The sequence below is a fragment of the Cynocephalus volans genome, chromosome 7 (assembly GCF_027409185.1).
Source record: "Cynocephalus volans isolate mCynVol1 chromosome 7, mCynVol1.pri, whole genome shotgun sequence".
Classification (NCBI taxonomy): Eukaryota; Metazoa; Chordata; class Mammalia; order Dermoptera; family Cynocephalidae; genus Cynocephalus; species Cynocephalus volans.
The window spans coordinates 144,820,808-144,829,579 of NC_084466.1; positions in this window are offsets into that span (position 1 = coordinate 144,820,808).

Consider the following 8,772-nt stretch of genomic DNA (forward strand, 5'->3'; position numbering starts at 1 on the left):
CTGGAAGTACCTGTAAGGTCAACCATTAAACCCTGAGCTGCACAAAAAGCCTTCCCTAGGGAAACAGCAGCAAAGCAGCAATTCAGCTCAACCACAGAGCTCAAGTGCTGGTTCCCAAAGGAAGTTCCTCCGTTTTAGAAGTAAGCAAAGGACAAAAAATTAGTTCTGGCCCAGGCACACCACCAGCACCTGGGGGCCCACCAAGGGACATGAGGCACGGAGCTGGAGACAGGACACCACTCTCACATCCAGGCACACCATCAGTGTCTCAGGGCCTGCTTGGGGGCCCAAGGCATGCAGCCAGAGACCAGACCCCCCCCCCCCACAACCAGGCACACTGCACCAGTGTCTCAGGGCCCACCTGGGGACCCAAGGCATGGAGAAGGCACTGGACCGCCTTCCACAACCAGGCACACCAAGCCAGTGCCTCGGGGCCTGTACAGGGTCCCGAGGCATGGAGCCAGGAACCAGACACTCCACATAACCAGGCATACCACCAGCACCAAGGAGCATGCCAAAAACATCACCTCCATGTGGGTGGCCCACCACGGACACCACAATAATCATGGCTGTAGCAAAAGCGGCTAAGCAGCTCACTCACCATGAACATGGTCCACCAGCCACTGAAATGCATTTGCACAAGAAGAATCACCAGCAGAGATAAAGAAAAGAAGAGGATGTCTCTCTCCTCAAAGTCCATTTCAGAGTTACAGAAGAAGCATCTGCTCTATGATGATATTGGGGGACCTGACCACACCTCTCAGCATTGGACAGATCATCTAGGCAACAAATCAACAGAGTAACCATGACTCTTTCAGAAGGAGAGAAGAAATCTAGGGTAATTAGAGGGGGGAGAGGGGAGGGAGTGGGGGATGGGGAGAGATTGGACAGGGGCATAAAGAATAATTACAATTTGTAACTATATATATGCTAGGAATATTGATTTGATCAACATACTTCAATGTTGAACCCCCGAAATATGTATAATCAATTTTGATTCAATAAAATAAAAAAAAAATGTTTTGTGAACTTCCTCCCCTCACAACACACACCCCCTACAGCCCTAATTATTTACTATTAAACAATTTTTTTGATGATGAGGTAGGAAAAAAGGTAAAGCATCTAATTGGTCTGTACTGGATGAAAATAAATGCAATATTCAATCCTGGCTTAACATGATATGAAAGAGATTTTCTTATACTACAGTTCACATCATGCTGCTCTCAGAAAAGGTGTGACCAGATAGTAGAGACTGGTTTTCATTCTTCAAACACCAAGATCCATCTGATTATGGATACATCACATGCACAGTAATGTGTCTGTCTTACTACATAATATACCAAGAGTGAATTAATAACCTGCCCCACCATTAAAATTTCAGCAGGAGTTGAATCGAGATACATTAGATTGTAAGAGTCAAATACTCAACCTGAAATAGCTAAAGAAAATAGCTAATTTGTGGGAAAGATCATGGTACAATGAGGAGGGCCAGGGGCGTGGGATCTTCATAAAAGTAGCCCCCCTACGTTGGTTAAAATGAGCTCTTCCTGGGGTGGCCATTTATCTCAGCTGGTTAGAGCAAGGTGTTACAACGCCAAGGTCAAGGGTTTTCACCTAAAAATAAATAAATAAATAAATAAAAAAGCCCTTTCCAGGAGAAAGGAGAAATTCTCTGGATAAAAGCTCAATGTCAACTATAGGCATGTATGGCTTAAACTTTGAGATTTGTTCCTATAATGTTATCAGAAGAACACAGTGTGATGAAAAAAGAGAGTCACTTTTCGGGGTCGGGCAAAACTGACTTTGAACCACTGATCTGCCACTGACTAGTGCTAAGACATTAGCAAATAACTTAAACTCTCTGAAACTTTTTTTTCTTCAGCTGAAAATATTACCATTTAAGGATTTAACGACAGTGTGTGTAAAAGAACATAGCACAGTTCCGGGGACTCACTAAGCACTTAGTAAATGCTACTCCCATTTCTCCCTTCATTCATTAGGGAATGAGGATTAACCACCTGTATTAAGTGACCCAAAGTATGTAAAGTACTAGGACAGTACCTGATTCACGGTAAGAGCTCAATAAAGGTTAGCTGTGCTTATCATCATTTTGATGATTATTTCCATTCCCCTATAAGAACACCCCTAAAAGAATCCAATCTCTTCCCATGCTGCCCACCTTCCTAGGGGAAATAAACACGAGAAAACAATGACCTTTATTCTCTATCCTGTTTTCATTTTAATGCTTGGCATTTTTCGTGTTCTGCAGTGCCCAGCAGACTTTGGACACTTCGTCAATATTAACTAATGATGCTGATGTTGATGTGCCAGCTCTTTGACACTAAAAATTTTTATGACAACAAAGCCGCGGTAGAATTAAGTACGTGTGCTGCTATCTTGTCTCAGATGTAGTCACCGTTTGCTCTGTTCATATTTCCCAGGCTATTCGTCACCACTAATCAGTCCAGCTTTGTTGCATTTACACAGATTGCTCAATGCACCTATGAGGCCCCTTCGGGAAAAATCCTTCGTCATTTTTCTCATCTGTGGCTACGGGTATTGGAAGACCCAGTCTCTCCCTCAACTAGGGCCTGAGTAAAACCTTTGGCAAAGAGAGGGCAGAGAAAGCACCGGGCTTTGACACCATGGTGAACTGGGAATCTTAGGGCATGGTTTATCTTGAGAGTTTGACTAGATTGAACGTCATCAAAGAAAATCTTTCTAGCAACGTAAAAGTAAGGCCCAGACATGGTTCCTTTAAAGCGGCTTCTCAGGTTGAAGATCACAGTCTTCTTGATGGCAGTGGCATTGTGTAAAGCAGCTTAGTATCTCCCCAAGTGATTAATTTTGTGCCTTGATCAAATAACATCAACGATGACAAGAGGAGAAGCTAACACTTAAGTGCTGATAGATGCCAGATATTATTCTAATTACTTCACATACTATAAATCATTTAATTTTTGAAACAACTCTGTGAGATGGTTAGTATTATTATCCCCATTTACAAATGAGAAAACTGAACACCAAGAAGTTAAGGACTCACCAAAGGTCACCCAGTTATTATGAGGTCGACCTGGCTCTCAAATAACAGCAGCGTACTTTGGAGTTCACGATAGTAAATGTTCAGTAAATACAACTGAAAAAAAAAAATTCCCCACACTAGGCAATGGGGAATAACATGAAAATTAATCATGTGTATTACATCTCCTGATATGTGTATTGAATGACCTACATATTTATTTATCAAGCATTTACAGATACAAGGCATTTTACAGGAACTTCAGGGAGCTGAAATAAGCAAATCAGCAAATCCAGCACCCGTTGATAAAGGGCACAGTAGGAATATGGTGGCTGTTCTCTACTTGTCACCTACTCTCGACACCTCTCTGTCAAACCTGGTGCCCCAGGAGACTGACTAGGCTTTCTTGCCCTGTTAACTTCTGGTTTGGTACAGCCTATGGATGGATATTGGAAAGAGAGAGAAGTAAGGGTGTTTATTCCCTAGCCCCCCAGCCCTGCCTGGCCTCAGTTCTGGCTGTTTTTAGGGTCCTCTCTGGCTACAATGTCTGTTGGGCAATTCCTCTTTCACGGCCCGAGTGGGTGTCAATAACACCATTATCTCCCTTTGCTCCATCAGGCTTCGTGGTAGAGATGGCTTCTTACTTTTTCTGTTTCTAGATACTTCGTCAAGCCTTCTCGGTTTCCTTAACTCTCTAAGTGCACCATTTGTTTCCAGCAGGGCCCCTGGCTGATAGAAGGAGTGAGCACAGGAGATCATGAGAGGGATATTCAGGAAGGATACCTAATCTAGACTTGGAGATAGACAGAGAAAACTCCTGAAAAAGAGTGAAATCTATGACTCCTAGAGGATGATCAGACATTGTCCCGTTTGGGGAAGTGGAGGCAGGAAGAATATTCTAGCAAGAGAGAATAACCAGTGAAAAAGATAAGAAAGCTAAAGCATAGAAACTTCCAAGAACTGCACGTGGCTACAAGTTATAGTTCAAGGTAAAGAGCAGTGAAGAAGCTTAAGTAAGCAGGTTCCAGATCACGAAGGTGGGGATGCTGATGAAGTTTTACACTATAGCTTGTCATGTGGTCTTCCTTAGATTGCTTCATGGTGCATTCAGGGAAATGTGTACTGCTTACCAAAAGTTCTGGGGTTGGGTTTTGTGGGAGCTGAGTGAGATGGAGTGCTGAGTGTGATTTCAAGGAGAGCATGGGGGTAACTTATCAAGAGGTTTGTGATTGTTCTGTCAGATTTTGAAGTGTATGAGGCCACCCTTACTATTGCTAATGTGTGGCTGTGGGGGTGGGTCACAGATGAGGTCAACAAGGTTTATTTAGGACCACTAGTTTGTAGATGGAGAATCAGCAAAAGAAAATTCAGAAGCAAAGAAGGGAGCTAGTGCTCAAACGTTGTCAGAGAAAGCTTGCTCTCTGCCTCTGTTTGCTTAATCCTTAGTAAAACACATTTGAGTTATTGGCAAATACTATTTAATAAATAACACTGGGCTCTGATTAGGAAACATGAGAGGCACTTTCTTACACTGCTCCTTCATTACAGTCACATCTGTAACTTTTTTGGTTACAGACGTTAAGCATTGCTCTTGGTGGCATCCTGTCTATCTTGCCCCTACAGATGCCATGCTCAGTTATCTCCATAACTCCTTGAGGGTCAAGCCCCCGTGGCTGCCCCTTCTACACAGCTGGTCACTATAGTAATTAGGGCCTCCTGGCTTCTGGTGGTTGAGCCACCTCTCCTCTGTTACTTCAGGGTCCCATCATCCCTATGGATATTGACAAAGCCATCTTTCCTACCTTCAGTCCTGGTCTGCAGTGGAACACGACCATGGAATGTACTAGCAACGCTGGCACCCCTCACCAGCACATTCTAAAGGCCTGGGTCAGTGGCATGCCCTTGGGGGCCCTCCAAGGATCAGAATCCTCTGGTGGATGTTCTAGCCTTAACATTAAGTGTCCATTCAAGCATGCCTACCTGCCTTAGCCTCTGTCCCTAGCATCCCTTCCTCAAGCGTCTGTCAGGGCGACTCAGGCATTTCCACTTTCCTCAGTGTTGGTCATGGTTCTGCCAGGTTTCTGAGAGCCACCCCAGCAGCGAGTTTGCTCAGCCCCAGAGGCTCTCCATACTTTGTCTGAGCCTCTTGATTGCCTATGTTGTTGAAATTATTTGTGGAGTTTGACAGTGGGTATGATCTTTGATTGTGTGAGTCTAACTTGACAATCCAATGATATGTGATTATATATTTATCAGGAAAATATAAAGAAATACTAACTAGATATTTAATAATATTAAGGAATTATTGTAAGGGGTTTTTTTGGTGTGATAGTAGTACTGTTATTAGGCTTTAAAAATATACACATACAGAAATATTTACTGTTAAGATTATTTGATATCTGGGATTTACTACAAAACAATCTAGAGCATGAGAAGGAGAGTGGGAGGAAGAGAAGACGTGAGATTGACCGTGATAATTGTTGAAACTGGGTCATGTGTTCGTGGAGGTTTATTTTACTATTCTCTGTAGTGTTGTATGTAGAATATAATACCTTTGAAAATTTGAAATTTTCCATAATAAAGAAATTTTTAAAACACTAAAAATCAAATTTAAAGCAAATAATAGGAAACTTGAAATGCCACAATGGCAAATACGTTTTATGTAAAGTATTCTAACAACCACATAGTATGAAAAAGTAAGCCTGCCTGCAGAAAAAGAGCATAGTTCATGAACAAAAAGTTGATAGAAGAAAAAAAACCCAAAATTTTAACAACGAAATTGGAAAGTAATGTTCAACCTCCCACTCAGTGAAATGCAAATTAGTACAGTAATATAATATTAATTCTTTCTATAAAATTGGCAAAGAGCAGAAAAAAAATATTGAAACAAAGTATTTCAGAGAGTGCAGAAAAATGGACCTCCTAAATGGGCAGCCTAAACTTTTAAGAGAGACTATTTCTGCAACAGAATTACAAGTCTTATAACTTTGCCCTACTACTATACCCCAAATCCAACCTTTGTGAATGTATTCTGACAATAAATACAGATGTATGACAAATATGTGCAATAAGTCATTGTTTATAACAGAAAATTTTAAAAATAATAATATGATAATACTAATTATAGCAAAATAGAAAGGAAGGCAGGAAAATAGGAAGGCAGGAATGAACAAAAGGAGGAGGAAGAGAAAACTAAATATCCAACAGAAAAAAGTTAAATAAATTGTGGTATTATATACAGATATAAACACACATATTATTCAGCCATAAAATGAGATTATATAATTACAAGGAAAGATAGCCATAATAACTGGGTGAAGAAAGCAAACCTGAAAAGAGTACTACCAGAATTTCTCATCTGTGTGCATTTGTAAGATCTACATAAGAACAAAAATGAAATAGAATAATAAGCACTAAACATTAAACAGGAATTATATGGCATGGAGGAGGTTGGCTTATGGATGATTTTAATTTTCTCCTTTTTATATATCTATATTTCCTAAAGATTCTGTAACAAACTTGTATTGCTTTTGTAAAATTAAAAAAAAAAAAATCATCTGTTGAATCACCAATTCACTTCCAGGAATCTTTCCTAAGAAAATAATCAGAGATGTGCTCAAAGATTTGTTAAGATGATCACCATAGTATTATTTATAATAGTGTGAAAATTATAAATAATCCAATTATCCCATAATGAGAGAATGATTAGATAAATTATGGTATTGAGAATAAAAAAAGAATTCCCATATTCCTAGGAAAAGGCTAACTGTTCTGTAACCATGGTAACAAGTACAGCTATAACTGTGTTTTAAATTCTGTCATTCAATGCAACTTAGTGAATATATTTTGGCAAACCAACCAATCAGTGGCAGTCCCTTACATCTGAAAGTCAGCCAATCAGGAAAGGAGTTAGTCCAATAAATATGCTTTTGAATGCCAACAAATCAACAACAGTTTCACTGGAGTAACCACATTTCTAGAGTTGTTGTCAATTTCTCATGCCCCTGAAAATCTCCAATTCCTGAACTTTACACTTCAAAATATATTATGTAGAAAAGCTGAATACAAAACCATGTATTGTATAACCCTAAAGAGAAAGAGAGAGAAAATACACCACATGTTAAAAATATATCTTGGTTTGAAACTGTAGGTGGTTTTTATCTTCTTTATTGTTCCTTATATTAAAAAAAAAACCAAAAACTACAATGACCATTTATTACTTTTATGATGCGGGTAAGACTGTTTCTTTTAAAAATCTTGGTTTAAACACCAAAGTCCAGGGTTCAATTCCTGTACTGGCCAACTGCTAAAAAGAAAAAAATAGTTAAAAAAAATAAGAGCTGGCCAGTTAGCTCAGCTGGTTAGAACACAGTCTTGATAACACTACGGTCAAGGGTTTGGATCCCCACACTAGCCAGCTGCCAAAAAAAAAAAAAAAAAGGTCTTGGTTTAGTATTAACCAATCAGTTTATTTAAAATGCTGTGTGAAATGTTTAGGGCCTCCTTTTGAGTTCTTCTTATAAGGTTCTTTCCTTGATAATAGGCCATGATATGACTCCAAAGGCCCTCATTCAACAAATCATTTATTGTGTGCCTGTCTACCAGACACCAAACTAGGCACTCAGACTAAGAGAGTAGATCCACTTTCATGATGTAACACTTTCCTGAAAACTATGTGGAAAAGGGCATTTTCATAAATTGGACTGAGCATATAAAATTGTGCTCTTCCCTTCAAACATATTCAACCGCTTGTTATCAGTGGGGACCATCAATGGAGAAACTAAAGGCAAGAAATGATGTACAGGTGTTTCTTAGGACTGCAAATAATGATCTATGAAATGCACAACAACAAAAAACTGGGAGCAGCTTGGACTGGGTAATACAGAATGGAAAATAAGCATTAATTTCTCCTACTCTCTTTTTCTTTATTTCGGAGAAGAGCTTTAGCTTCTTCTTTTCTTAATAAAAATAGTGTCAGTGCCCTAATTGCATTTAATTAAGCCATATTTCTAGTGCTGAGAATTTGGAAAGAGGCAGTGGAGCCTGCTGTTCCCCATTTCCTAATTCATGTAAGCAGCTCTTAAATGGGTGGGAAATGATGATTGAATATTGTGAGCAGGCACAATAGTTAATCTCGTGTGAATAGGCAGCAGGAGTGGAATGTGTTTGTCTTGGGTTTGTTAGAAAGGTTTTCATGATCAAACACGGAAAGAGGATTTTCCCTATTTTCCTCCTGCTGACAATGCATCACTGATAGTCTGACTTAATGAGGTTCTTAGATTTAATAAAATAGAAAAAGGCAGTGAGCCATTTCCCAAAATGACTTGAAAGAAATATTTGGCAAAAAGTGATTGAGATTCAGAGATTACTGATCCAAAGAGCTCTATCAATTCCTACCACCTTGGACCACGCCCACTTGTACTGCATTTCCTGCTGATGTTAGAATTCACCAGGTTTGCGGCCTGGGTGGCTGCAAATTCCCTTAATAGAGGTCATTTTTCATAAGTGATGAGGTGCTAAGGAATTAATCAAAGTTTTCTGTGGGTAAGCAGTAAATTGAGAGTCTGTACAATCCTTGATAATGATACCTTAGATTTGTATAATCTGCTAGAGTTTACATAGCACTTTCACAGACCTTTAACTCATTCATTTCTCATTCTAATCCTGTCGACTGGGGACTAGTATCCTGGCTTTACAACTGAGAAATCTGAGGCTCAGAATACTTCGGTGAGTTGCCTGAGGTCTCACAGTGA